Genomic DNA, 14,076 nt, shown 5'->3' with positions numbered 1-14,076 from the left:
ATTACGTTAGAAGGGGAATGGAGATTGTCTCGTAAGAAGTTCTCTGTCAAATTTTTTATCTGCTGTTTTAAATAGATTTTTAATTTGGCCTATTTTTGACAGAGTTGCACATTATGGTGTTTAGCCTCACTACAACAATGCTCCAGTCACTAACTCCTGTATTCGTCATGAGACACTCTATTTGCTAAGGACTGTTTATTGCCATGAGGTTTGATATGTTACCACAGCCTATTTACACATAGTGTGGGCTCATGAACTAATTGCTCAAAAGAATTTTTAAGGAAAACATTTAGTAATATTTTGGTCATGTTATGCTTACCACCAATTTAAACTTTGTTTACCCCACCTCGCCCCAAATATTGAAGGTATATTGGATTAAACTTCAACTATAATTGTATGACTTGGATACCTGTTCGAAATGAGACTCAGATATCCCTTGAACCTTTCAGCAACTGTATTATGTGTGTCAGAGAGTCAGTAAAAGAAACCAGTTGTCAATTTATTCCAGATGATGAGTATAACCTCTATCCATACTAACTTGCAGCAACTATGTACTTCAATTTTACTACAAGATAAGCTACTTCTGGCAGCAACTTCCGACCATGTAACATTGGAGCTCTGAACTACCAGTAATGCCCATATCTTGCTGGCCAGGTGGCTTCCTATGAAACAGACCAAGAAACTGCATCTATCTCAGGATCTCTATCAGCCATGCATAGTACCTGAAACCTGTTTGACCAACAAACTTAGGTCTTTCAATCACTCCCCTGGAATGTCTTCCAGAGCCTGCCACCCATTAACATGCTTTACAACTCAATCAAGGGTGAGCGTCAATGTCAATGTGGGCAGTAACTGGGCCAACCATGGTAGCAGACCAATTGGGATAAATGTGGGATCTGCTAGACATCCCTCAGGTCCCCACATCGAATCCACCTTAGTGATGCCCACTAACAGCAACCTCAAGCTGTGTGACCGAAGCAAGCCTGTAGCTGTGAGTGAAGGGTCATGAGTTCAGCTCACATCTGAATACAGCATTCTCAGTTCCTGCCCTTACTAAAGATCGTTGAAACCTAAAATACACGCACATGCAAGGTCACAGTATAATAAACAAATGAACAGTGTACTCTCTCAGTGGTGCTGCGGAGAAAACTGAAGCCTGACTAAATACGAATTCAAAATAATTCCTTTGGAAAGGACAGTGAGATAACTGTTAGTACTACTTGCACCGTTTCATTCTAATTTGCACATGATTCAGCAGCTGAGTTCATATTTTTGATAATCCCTGGCAAGTTCCCCAAGCTTCTTTTCGTCCATTTTCTCCTGAATGTCGAATTTATACATGGAGAGTGTGGTCATTTTTGTTTTGGAGTAATCTCCCACAGATTCAATAAATTTTCTGTGCTTTCTTATTGCATAGACCTTGTGATTTGACTGACCATTATTTCTTCCTGAACTCTATAGTTGACTGGTTCAGGGAACACATTTCTTCTTCTGCAAAGAGAAAATCTCCATCCACACCATGGGCGAGTATAATGATTATTCACTCACTATCATTGTTGAAATTCTCTCAAACCTCCTTTTTTTTAAATTGTAGCGCTTATTCTTTCTCTCCACATTTCCAGTTAAATTATAGGGTATGGGTTCCACCTTTCTGCAAACACACTGTTTTTTTTTTTTTTTTTTTTTTTTTTCCTTTTCAACCAAACACATTGCAGCACCTCTGTGCCATCATAAGTGGTTTTTGTTTATTGAATACTATAAAAAGTGAAAGTATTTTAGGTTATATCTGATTTAACAAAGTGAGGCCTAAAGAAAGTTTTTGTTCATTTTGTTTCTTACCATAATTTTACATTATATGGTTTTGCAGGACTATATGTATGGCATCCTGCATCAATAGCTTGTCACCTGCAAACCAAACGATGTACATGTAAATTTCATCGGTGAATTAACACATCTCTTGGTCATTAAGAAACATGTTTTGGCATGTCAAAATTGTTTTGCATATATAATGGTTACTACTCATGTTTTGTTGTAACGGGTCCTTCTTTTAGGTAAAGCATGGTGAGCACTATGTTGCTGTGTTTCCTAACACACAAAGCGTTCATTTTTTCCGCAAGAGTGTTTGGGGCTGACTTTGAATTTTGTTTACTTTCCTGTGTGTGTATTGGGGGGGGGGGGGGGGTCATGCTATTGTAGTTGGGTGGTGGTTGTGGTCTAATAGGTGATCAACAATGTGTTATGGATGCTGTTACTTATTAAGTGGTCAGCAAATGTTATATGGATGTTCTTACATTTTAGTGCTCTGAGGTGTTCTGAGTATCTTGTGTTAAAGTTCCTAAATATTTTTCCTATGTGGACTGATTGACAGATAAACTCCAGTGGAAGACTCTGCAGGAGAGACACTCAGTAGCTCAGTACGGGCTTTTGTTAAAGCTCCGAGAACATACCTTCACCGAAGAGTCAAGCAGTATATTGCTCCCTCCTACGTATATCTCGGGAAGAGACCATGAGGATAAAATCAGAGAGATTAGAGCCCACACAGAAGCATACCGACAATCCTTCTTTCCACGTACAATACGAGACTGGAATAGAAGGGAGAACCGATAGAGGTACTCAGGGTACCCTCCGCCACACACCGTCAGGTGGCTTGCGGAGTATGGATGTAGATGTAGATGTAGACAGGTGTTGCATGTTCCCCCAAGGGCTTCACCGCTCTTTGGTGAGTACGTGCTTGGCGACCATGAGGCCCCAGCCCTCGCAGCACCAGTTCTCTTTCTGTGCTGCTTGTCTCCTCTTCACCTGCCCTTTTCCCCTCTCTTGGGGAGATGTCTCTTGCCTCCATAGGCTCTTGAAGCTCATTTGCATTGGTTTGCTTGTAGGAATATTCTCTCTTGTACTTCCCTTTCCCTGCAGTCCCCTTTCCCTGTTCCGCTCTCTTTTTCCTCCGCTGCGGCGTTTGAGGCCATTCTTTTTTTCTTTCTTTCCTTCTTATCTTTTCTTCTCCTCCCTGTGTCTGCCTGACAGCCACCCACACATTTGACGCGTGGCAGGAGACAGGGTAACAGGTAATTCCCAGTCCCAGGTTTGCATGTAGGGCCCGCAAATACCCCCGGTACAGGCCAGGCCCAGGGAGGGGTGATTGCCTGAGCTGTTACCTTCCTCCTCTGGCAATTGGTCCCTCCATCTGCCATTTGAGAGGAGTGACCTAAGGTGTGGACAATCACCTAAGGTGGGGGGCTCCCCTTTGGAGGGCCCCTGGCTGGAAGGAGCGCACCATCGGAGACACTGGCAGCCATTGGGGACTTATTCCCAATGACTGATTTTCCTTCTCTTTCTTAGAGTGTTTCACATAAAAGAAAGTGGAATGAGGCTCCTGCCTCAATGTATCTTCCTGTTACGCCTTCATAGCCAATAGTCTCACATTTAGATGAGAACCAGACTATTGCTGCTGTTAACCCCCTTGTTACACAGGAAGGTGTGGATGGTATCACAGGCCCTGTGAAGTCTTGCTCTCATCTCCACAATGGAACTCTGCTTTTGGAAATTGATAGTGCTCTCCAGGCCCAGAAACAAATCGCGGCCCAAATCCTCCACGAATATCCTATAAAAGTGGAGGCTCACAGGACACTTAACTCATCCCACGGTGTTATCTACACCCAGCTCTTAGGTGGTTTGACAGAGGACGAAATAACTAATTATGTATCATATCAGGGCGTTACTTCTGTTTATCGAGTTATGGAGAAGAAAGCTGCCGATTTGGTGCCCACTCGCACATCGTTCCTGACTTTCGATCGGTTGACGCTTCCTACCAAGTAAAGGCAGGCTATGAAGTCATCTCTGTGCACCCTTACATTCCCAATCCGTTGAGGTGTTATTAATGCCACCAGTTCAATCATACTAGCACGTCATGTAAAACACAGCCAAATGTGTCACTTGTAGCAGGGATGCACACGAGAGCAACTGTCCACCTCCTTCCTCCTGCTGCGTCAATTGTAATGGAGAACATGCTGTTTCTTCTTGTTCTTGTACTGTCAATTGGGAGAAGTGGGCTGTTCAGGAGATAAGCGTGAAGGAAAAGGTAACTTTTCCTATTGCCGGAAACTGTTGGCGAACTGTAAACCAAATGTCCCTTCATCTGGAAGCTTCAGCTCCGTGTTTGCCTCTCCCCATTTCACAAAAAACATGGCTACGCAAACTTGTGACTTACAGTTCAGTTTGATAGTGGCAAAGTCGCCTCGCCTTAAAGCTGATGCTCCGTCTGCCGCTTCCCGGGCTGTAGATTCTGCTACGTACTCTTCGCCCTCTCAGACGAAGACAGTTGCAAAGCAGCCAGCGAACTGTCAATTCAAAAAGGGTTATTTCTGGGAAGATTTCTTGTGTGTCGTGAGTTTGCAGCTGTCTAGCTCTTCTTCAGATCACCAAAAGTCAAAACAATTATCCAAAAGCAAACAGTCTTCCCCCTCTCTGACTCATAGGCCCTCGTCGATTTGTCAGTCCTTTTCAGCGGACCGACACCAGGGAAGCTCCGTTGATACTGCTGAGTTGATGGACGATGATCCTACACCTGTGGATTCCAGTGGCCATCTTCCCTCGACGGCTCACCCTAAGTGGCCGTTGAGGTTAGTGCTTCTTATTCATTCTCCTTTATTCCTAAATTTTATGGCCCTTTTACAATGGAATACTGTTACCTTCAGTCTAACAGGGCGGACCTCCAGCTGCTTCTGCAATCACAATGTCCACTAGTAGTCTGTCTCCAAGAAACCATGCTACATCCTCAAGACCATTTTGCTCTTTCCCATTTTACTTCGCTATGGATGGACCTTCCCCTTACGGCAGGCCTTCCTGCTCATGGGGGGGTAATGCCGCTTCTACAAAATGATGTTTGTTATCATTCTATCCCCTTGCACACCCACCTGCAAGCAGTTGCTGCCCGTGTTTTCCATCCCGAATTTACCTTTTCTCTCTGCACCATGTATATCCCTTCATCTTCTGATGTCTCTAAGGCAGACCTGATGCAGTTTGTTGCTCAGCTTCCTCCACCCTTTCTGCCCCTCGGTGACACCAATGCCCATCATCCTCTTTGGGGCTCACCTGTTGCCTGCCCAAGAGATTCTCTTTTGGCAGATCATCTTAATCATCTTAATCTTGCGCCTTAACATCAGCGAAGCCACATTTCTCTCTGATTCCACCCACACATATTCCCACTTATCTCGATCTGCTCTGCCCAGCTCTCTCGCTGTCTTGAGTAGTATGCTCTTTCCTATACTTACTCAAGTGACCACTTCTCTTTTGTGACCTGCCTGAATAGTCGTACCCCACCACAGCAGCTCGCTCATTGGAAATTCTCTCTTGCTGACCAGAGGCTCTATTCCTCCTCGGCAGTCGTTGATGAACAACCGTTTCCCAGCTTTGATGATCAGATCAAGCACCTCATGGACGTTATTCTCTCAGTTGCTAAATTCTCTATCCCTCGTACTACTACTTCTCCTTGTTGGGTCCCGGTCCCTTGGTGGACTGTGGGGCGCGGCAATGCGATTCGTGCCCGAAGAATGCGCTTCGTGTTTTTCACCATCATCATAAGTTAACGAACTGCATCGGCTACAAGTAACTATGTGTGCATTGCCGTTGCACTATCAAGGAAAGCAAGAAAGCATGCTGGGTTTCCTTCACTAGCTCGTCCAACAGTTTTATCCTGTCCTCCTTCATTAGGGGTGGCCTGCGCGAACTTTCTGGGACTAACGCCGCTCCCCGATCCCTGGTCTGACTGTGGTGGGAAATGTCATAGTTGACCCTGTAGATGTTTTCAACACTTTGGACAGGTACGTTGAGGAGGTTTCAAGCTCCACCCACTACCATCCTGCCTCCCTTCCTCGGAAACAGGCGGAGGAGGCTTGTGCAGTCTCTTTTCTCTCTTTGAATCGAGAATGCTACAATACTCCTTTTAATATGAGCGAGCTTGAGCATGCTCTCTCCTCATCCAGGTCTTCTGTTCCTGGGCCCGATACAGTTCATGTCCTTATGCTGCAGGATCTTTCTCCTGCGGGAAAATGCTTCCTCCTCGATACCTACAACCATATTTGGATTGACGGTGTATTTCCCATGCTTTGGCGTGAAGCTACAATTGTTCCCATACCTAAGCTATCGCCTAATTTCCCTCACCAGCAGCGTTTCTAAGGTGATGGAACGCATGATCAATGGCCGATTAATGTGGTGGCTGAAGTCACACCGTCTTCTCACTAATGCTCAGTGTGGGTTCCGAAAGCGCTGCTCAGCAGTTGATCATCTCGTCACTCTGTCGACATTCATCATGAATAATTTTCTGCAGAAGCGTCAAACAGTGGCCATGTTCTTTAATTTGGAGAAAGCCTATGATACCTGTTGGTAGACAGGCATTCTACATACTATGCACACATGAGGCCTTTGCGGTCGTCTTCCCACTGTCCTCCAGGAATTTTTAACAGACCGAGTTTTCTGGGTACGTTTGGGTGCCTCCTTATCCCACACTTTTTCACAGGAGAACGGGGTGCCTCAGGTCTGTACTGAGTGTCGTCCTGTTTGCCATAGCCATCAACCCAATTATGAACTGCCTTCCAGCTGGCATTTCCGGTTCTCTTTTCGTTGACATCTTTGCTGTTTATTGCAGCTCCCAGTAGACGTGTGTACTGCAACGCTGTCTTCAACATTGTCTGGAATGTATCTATTCGTGGAGTGTCAAATATGGTTTTCGCTTTTCTGCTACCAAATCAGTTTGCGTCATGCGTCAACTTCTGGAGGTACGACGCGTTTCTTCCACCGTCCTTATGACTGGGCCAAAATGCTCTCCCGTTTGTGGATGCAATGAAGTACTTAGGGCTGTTCGATAGGAAACTCAGATGGTCTCCTGTGTCCTACCTTGCTGTGTGCTACACCCTGTCCCTCAATGTCCTTTGTGTATTGAGTGCTACCTCTTGGGGAGCTGACTGGACTGACCTCCTCCACCTCTATTGATCTCTTGTCCACTCCAAGTTGGATTATGGATGCATTGTCTACTCCTCTGTACAGCTGTCTATCTTAACGCCGTCTAAATACAATCCACCATTTGAGGATCAGTCTCGCCACTGGTGCCTTCCTTACTAGCCCATGTGAGAGTCTATACGCAGAAGTCGGGGAACCACCACTGTCAGACCGGTGCAACTTCCTACTCAGTAGGTATCCGTGTCGGCTTTCTTCCATGTCAGGTTGCCCAACCTTTGACCCTTTTTTTGATGACATTCTTGACCCCCAATGCGAGATGTACGTTTATTCTCTGCGGCCTCCCAGCACCCTCTTTCATCACCTACTTCAGCAGCTGCAGTTCACACTTCCTGCCACTTTCTGAATGGGTGAGAGCTCTTCACCACCTTGGCTTCAGGCGCAGGTTTGTGTTTATTTTGACCTCAGCTCGTTCCCATAAGATTCAGCTCCGGAGCTGATCTATCGCTGCAAATTTCTCAAACTTCACTCACAACTTGCATATTCTTGTTCACTGATGGTTTCAAGTTTTCCCATGGTGTTGGCTGTGCTTTTGTCGTCAGGGGTGATAACTTTCAACACCAGCTTCTCGGCTAGTGCACAATTTTTACCGCAGAGCTTTTTGCCGTCTCTCAGGCTGTTCACTACGTCTGGAGGCATCAGCTCACTCGCTGTGTGATCTGCTCTGACTCCCTCAGTACCCTTCAGAGTCTGGATGATCCAGATCAAGTCCACCCCATCGTTCGACATATCGAGGACTGCCTCCATTTGTTCCCGGATGGAGGAGCTCAAGTGATGTTCATGTGGATTCCTGGCCATGTTGGTGTGTCTGGGAATGATGCTGCAGCCAAGGCCACAGTCCATCTTGGTCGGCCCGTCTCTTACTCTCTTCCCTCGCAAGATATTCGTAATTTTCTCTATTGGCATATCGCGTCACTTTGCATGACCATTGGTGCTCCCTTCATGGGAACAAACTCAGAGAAGTCAAACTCTCCCATCAGCCTGGTTGATTTCCTCCTGTCCGTCTCGCCGTGAGGAAGTAATGTTAGTTCGGTTGCAAATAGGGCACTGCTGCTTTAGTCACCGCCACTTGAGTGGTGACCCTGCATCCAGCTGTCCTTTCTGTAGCCAGCCATTAACAGTCAGACATTTCCTCATCCTCTGCCATTGTTTTAGCTGCTTATGGCTCAGGGTTGGGCTGCCGCCCGCTTTCCCGGACATTTCAGCGAATGACGTGCAAGCTGTGGCTTGCGTTTTAAGTTTTTTAAAAAGTAGTAATATGACAATAGAGATTTGCTTTCTACCTGGTGACTCCGGTGTTTTGCGATGTCTTTTAGATATTTTTCCGTAACATCTTGACATTTTAGATTTGTTTTTTCTTACTTTCTGTATTGGACCTCAAAACAGTTTTTTTTTTTTAAATCCTTGCAGTCCCAGCGTTTGATGGTTCTATACTTTGCACTTATGACCTTAGATGCTTTGTGCAAAAAAGAAAAGAAAAAAAAATGTTCTTATATTCCTGATCAGTTGCATTTATCTGTGGTTGTCTCCTGTGTTCTGTTTTTGTGTGTGTTTTGGTGTCTATCCTGTATCGTATTTGAATTCCCTGTTTCTTCAATCTATTGCCTATTCTGTGGACAATTTTGTTATTGTCGGTGAGTATGTGCCCTTTTTTTTGTATGTGTGTTGTTGAACTACTGTGGTGTCTTGCATGTGGTCATTGTTTGTACATTGTGTTGATCTGTGTTGTGTATGGTTTTGTGTGTGTCTTGTACTTTCATTCCTTGTCTGTTTACACCATTTGCCTCTGCTATCTGTTTGACAGAATCTGAACATGTTCTAAAAGAGCAAGAAAGACTGGGCGCACCAAATTTTAATGCAAACTCAACCAGGGAATTAGTTGTTGTAGAAATAACACAGATAATCAAAACACACACATCCACCATAATTTCTAGTGAGGAAACCACAGTCAACAAGCTAAAGCAACAACCCCCCCAGGGGCTCCACAACTCTTTTGTGGATACGTGCGTAGCGAGCACGGGATCCCGAGCCGATATGGCCCTCGTTCCTTTCCGGGCCTCATACCTTCCTTTTCCACATCCCTCCCCATCCTCATCTTCGCCCCTCCCTCCCCCCCCACCACCACCACCACCCCCCGCCGCCTCTCACCTCCACCTCATTTCTTCCCTTTCTCCCCCTCTGGGAGTATGTCCGGAGACGGACACATGAAAATGTAACACATTCTTCACTTTCTCTGCTTTCAAGTCTTCGTCCTTCCTTTGTCCTTCTCTTTTCTTTACCTCTTCGCTTTACCCTTTTCTCCGCTGCGGCGTTAAGGACTTCTCTTCTTTCCATTCCCTTTCTTTGTTTTTCCCTTTCTCTTTTTTCCTCCCTCTGCGTGTCTGAAGGCCGACCCGAGCATTTCCTTGCATAGCCAGTGACAGGGTAACGCGTAATTCCCCGTCCCGGGGAGACAGGTAGGCAACGTACATACCTCCTGGTAACGGCCAGGCCCAGGAAGGGGTGATTACCCGAGCTGATACCTTCCGAAAGTGCCGATTGGTCCCTCCGTCCGTTTCTCGGAAGGTGTGACCTGAGGTGTGAACAATCACCTAAGGCGGGAGTGCCCTCTGAGAGGGCCCCTACAAGGGAGGCGCGCCGCCATTGGAGACACCGGTAATCATGAGGGATACTTCCGCAGTGGTTTTCTCATCTTCTACTATGTCTGCTCACAAGCGTAAGTTCAATGAGTCTCAGCCTCCAGCAGTTCTTCCATTGTTGCCGCAGTTCCTTGTTGTTTCTCGGTCTGACGAAGGTCACGACTTCTCCACGGTCAACCCTTTCATTATTCAGAAAGGTGTCGGCCCAATTGCAGGTAAAGCCTTGTTCCAGATTATGAACTGGCACCATGTTGTTAGAAAAAGTCAGTGCCCTCCAGGCACAAAAATTCCTGCGTACGTCACTGCTACACACCTTCCATGTCCGGGTGGAAGCGCAACGCACTTTAAATTACTTACGTGGGGTTGTTTATACACACTCCCTCAACGGATTGTCCAACGAGGAAATTCAACACTACCTGTCTGACCAGGGCGTTACGGCTGTTCATCGAGTCATGAAAAGGGTTGACACGAACATCATTCCAACCCGTACTGTCTTCTTGACATTTGACAGAGTTCAACTCCCATCGAACATAAAAGCGGGGTATGAGATAATTTCCGTTCGCCCTTACATCCCAAACCCTACGCATTGCTATCGGTGCCAGCGGTTCAATCATACCAGCCAGTCCTGTTCCAATCTTGCCAAATGTGTTACGTGTGGCAAGGATGCCCATGAGGGTGCTTGTCCACCTCCATCCCCTCGTTGCATCAACTGTGTGGATGACCACACTGCTTCCTCTAGAGATTGCCCCATTTTTAAAGACGAAAAGCTCATTCAGGAAATCAGAGTGAAGGAAAAGGTGTTGACCTTTTGCTTCTTCAAAATTATTTCCCAGTCGAAAGCCCACTGTGCCTCAGACAGGTAAATACAGCACTGTCCTTGCCGCTCCTCGGCCAACAAAGGAGGCAGCCACACAGACTTGTGATCTCACATTTAGTGCCACGGTCGACAGATCGGCTAGCGCAAAGATCGCCCGTTCAACCTCCCCACTCTCGCCTGCTCACTCTATGGCTCACCCTTCATCGGGTTCTGCTAACTCTCAAACCCAAAAGCCAGACACCCGGACTTCCAAAAAAGAGCCTACTCGTGAAGATTTTTTACGTACTCCAACTTCACAACCATCGGTTCCTCCTTCATCTAAACATCCTGTTTCCAAGAAGGTTAATAAAAATCCCAGTTCCTCTCCTTCTCCACCATGGCGTGTCTCATCTACAGCACAACCTGGCGGTAGCCGCCCTCTGCCATCTTCTGTGTCGCTGAGGCGCACTGCTGGCAGCCGATCAACCGGCCGATCGCTGGTGGCAGGAGCTGCTCCTGAACAACCTATGTATCAGGATCTTCTGCCTTGCGGCTGAATGCTGTTCCATGCTGTCGGTCACAAGCTCTGAGCAGTCGTTGAGTTGAGGGCAACCGTGGTCACATTCTTCCATTTTCTGTCCACCCTATGTCCATTATCCATTTTAATATCTGCGGCACTCGAGTCAGTCGGGTGAATTGTGGATCTTCTTACGATCCTACTCGCCGGTCATCTTCTGTCTTCAGGAAACAATGCTGCATCCCCACGACCGCTTTGTTTTCCCCCATTTTCAGTCAGTCCGATTTGATCTCCCCTGTGTTGAAGGCACTCCAGCACATGGAGGACTCATGATTCTTCTCCATGATACTCTCCATTATCACCCAAACCCCTTAAGCACTTCCAAGCTGTCGCTGTCCTTCTTTCCCTTTCTGGATACACCTTCTCTCTTTGTACTGTATACATTCCATCGTCCACACCAATGGCACGAGCTGATCTCCTTCATCTTCTTGATCAGCTTCCGCCGCCCTATTTGCTGGTTGGGGACTTCAATGTCCACCACCTGCTTTGGGGACTCCACATCCTTGTCCACGTGGCTCACTATTGATAGACGTCTTCCACCAAGTGGATCTTGTTTGCCTCAACACTGGGGACCCTACATTTTTGTCTGCCTTTTGTTTTCGCGTTTTCAGACCCCATCCTACTTTGGCCAACTGTATCCGGTATAAGTAGTTCCGTGCGCGATGCCGTCACGTCATCTGCGATAGCAAGAAGGCAAGCTGGGACTTCTTTACTAGCTCATTTAACACCTTCACTCCCTCCTCGGAAGTTTGGAGTCGGATTCGACTGTTATCCTGCGTGCCTAGTTTCTCGCCGGTCTCTAGGCTCACTGTTGCGCATGATGCATTAGTGGACCCCGTCGCAATTTCTAACTCATTGGGTCAACACTTTGCTGAGATTTTGAGCTCTTCAAATTACCTGCCAGCATTTCTCCCAAAAGAAACATGCAGCGGAAGTGCAACCTCTTGCCTTCTCCGCTCAGAATCGCGAACGCTATAATACTGTTTTCTCCATGCGGGATCTCCAACATGCACTCTCTTCTTCTTGCCCCTTCGCCACAGGACCGGATGGTATCCACAGCCAAATGTTGCTGCATTTATCATACCATAGTCTGTGTTACCTCCTTCACCTTTATAATCGAATTTGCACCGACAGTACTCTCCCCAGATGATGGCAGGAAGCTATTGTCGTTCCTGTTCTGAAACCTGGAAAGGACAAACATCTCCCCTATAGCTATCGCCCCATTTCTCTCACGAGTAGTGTATGTAAGGTTTTGGATCGTATAGTGAATTGCCATTTAGCTTGGTGGCTGGAGTCCCGCAGTCTTTTAACACCTGCCCAATGCAGTTTCCAAAAGCATTGTTCTGCAGTTGACCATCTGTTTGCTCTCTCCACTTATATCATGAACAATTTTCTCCGGAAACGCCAAACAGTAGCAATATTTTTTGATCTGGAGAGAGCATACGATACCTGTTAGAGGACAGGCGTCCTCCGCACAATTTTCTCTTGGGGCTTTCAAGGTCGGCTGCCCCTTTTTCTTCGCGAATTTAAGGCAGAGCACACATTTAGAGTGCGGGTGAATACTACTCTCTCCCAAGAAAACAGGGTACCCCAGGGCTCCGTGCTAAGTGTTGTACTGTTTGCCATTGCCATAAATCCAATTATGGATTGTCTCCTTCCTGATGTCTCGGGATCCCTCTTTGTGGACGATTTTACGATCTTCTACAGCTCTCAATGGACCAGATTTCTTGAACAACATCTTCAAGGATGTCTCAATTGCCTCCACTCTTGGAGCACCGAAATAGGCTTCTGCTTTTCTCCCAGTAAGACCGTTTGTGTTAATTTTTGGCGTCGTATGGAGTTTCTTCCACCTTCCTTACATCTAGGACCTGTCAACCTTCCGTTTTCAGAAGTCGCTAAATTCTTGGTTCTTATGTTTGACAGAAAACTGTGCTGGTCCTATCTTTCGGCTCGCTGTCTGCGATCCCTCAACACCCTCCGTGTCTTGAATAGTACTTCCTGGGGAGCGGACCGACTGATCCTTCTCCGCCTCTACCGCGCCTTAGTGCGCTCAAAATTGGACTATGGAAGCATAGTTTACTCCTCTGCTTGGTCGTCTATTCTTCGACGTCTGGGGCTTTTTACACCAGCCCTGTGGAGAGCCTTTATGCTGAGACTGCTGAACCTCCATTGTCCAATCGGCGAGCTGTCCTTCTGAGTTGTTATGCTAGCCATCAGTCTTCCAAGCCTGCTAATCCGGCCCATGACATTTTTTTCGATGCCTCCTTGGATTTAGGGTATGCAAGCCGCCCTTCTTCCCTACTACCATCGGGTGTCCGCTTCCGTCAACTGCTCCATTCTCTTTCCTTCCGGTTTCCTAAAACTTTCTTGACAACTTGGGGTACAGCATCGGCTTGGCTCCATCCCCGGACCTTCCTGCTCCGTGACCTTTGTCAGTTTCCCAAGGATGGTACCCTTCACTTGTTTATCGTCGGGCACTTGCTGCTCTATGTGCACAAATCAAGGAAGCCACATTTATTTATACTGATGGTTCAAAAACATCGTTTGGTGTAGGGAGTGCCTATATTGTTGGTGACACCCCAAATTGATTTTGGCTTCCCGACCAGTGTTCGGTTTATACTGCGGAGCTTTACGCTATTCTCCAGGCTGTCCAATACATCTGTCACTATCAGCAGATACAGTATGTTATCTGTTCAGATTCTCTCGGCAGTCTCCTCAGTCTCCAAGCTCTCTACCTTGTCCACCCTCTGGTCCACCGGATGTAGGACTGCCTCCACTTGCTCCATTTAGGGGGCGCCTCTGTGGCGTTCCTCTGGATCCCAGGACATGTTGGTATCTGTGGAAATGAGGTGGCCAATATAGCTGCCAAGGCTGCAGTCTCTTCTTCAGCCAGCTATTCGCATGATTCCCTTCGCCGAAGTCATCGTGTTGCTCTTTTATGGCACGCACATTGGTCGACACTTCCCAATAATAAATTGAGGGATGTGAAAGCTCTTCCCTGTGCATGGACCTCTTCCTCCCATATGCGTCGTTGGGAGGAGGTAACTTTAACT

At 46.8% G+C, this 14,076-nt stretch overlaps 1 protein-coding gene across 10 annotated transcripts in view; it reads left to right on the top strand.

Annotated features, from left to right (window-relative positions):
* The window catches only part of LOC126334691 (E3 ubiquitin-protein ligase Hakai), a 78,177-nt gene that overhangs the window by 6,014 nt on the left and 58,087 nt on the right, over positions 1 to 14,076 (top strand). The window lies entirely within an intron of this gene.

The sequence above is a fragment of the Schistocerca gregaria genome, chromosome 2 (assembly GCF_023897955.1).
Source record: "Schistocerca gregaria isolate iqSchGreg1 chromosome 2, iqSchGreg1.2, whole genome shotgun sequence".
Taxonomy (NCBI): domain Eukaryota; kingdom Metazoa; phylum Arthropoda; class Insecta; order Orthoptera; family Acrididae; genus Schistocerca; species Schistocerca gregaria.
This window is presented reverse-complemented; position numbering and strand designations above follow the sequence as displayed.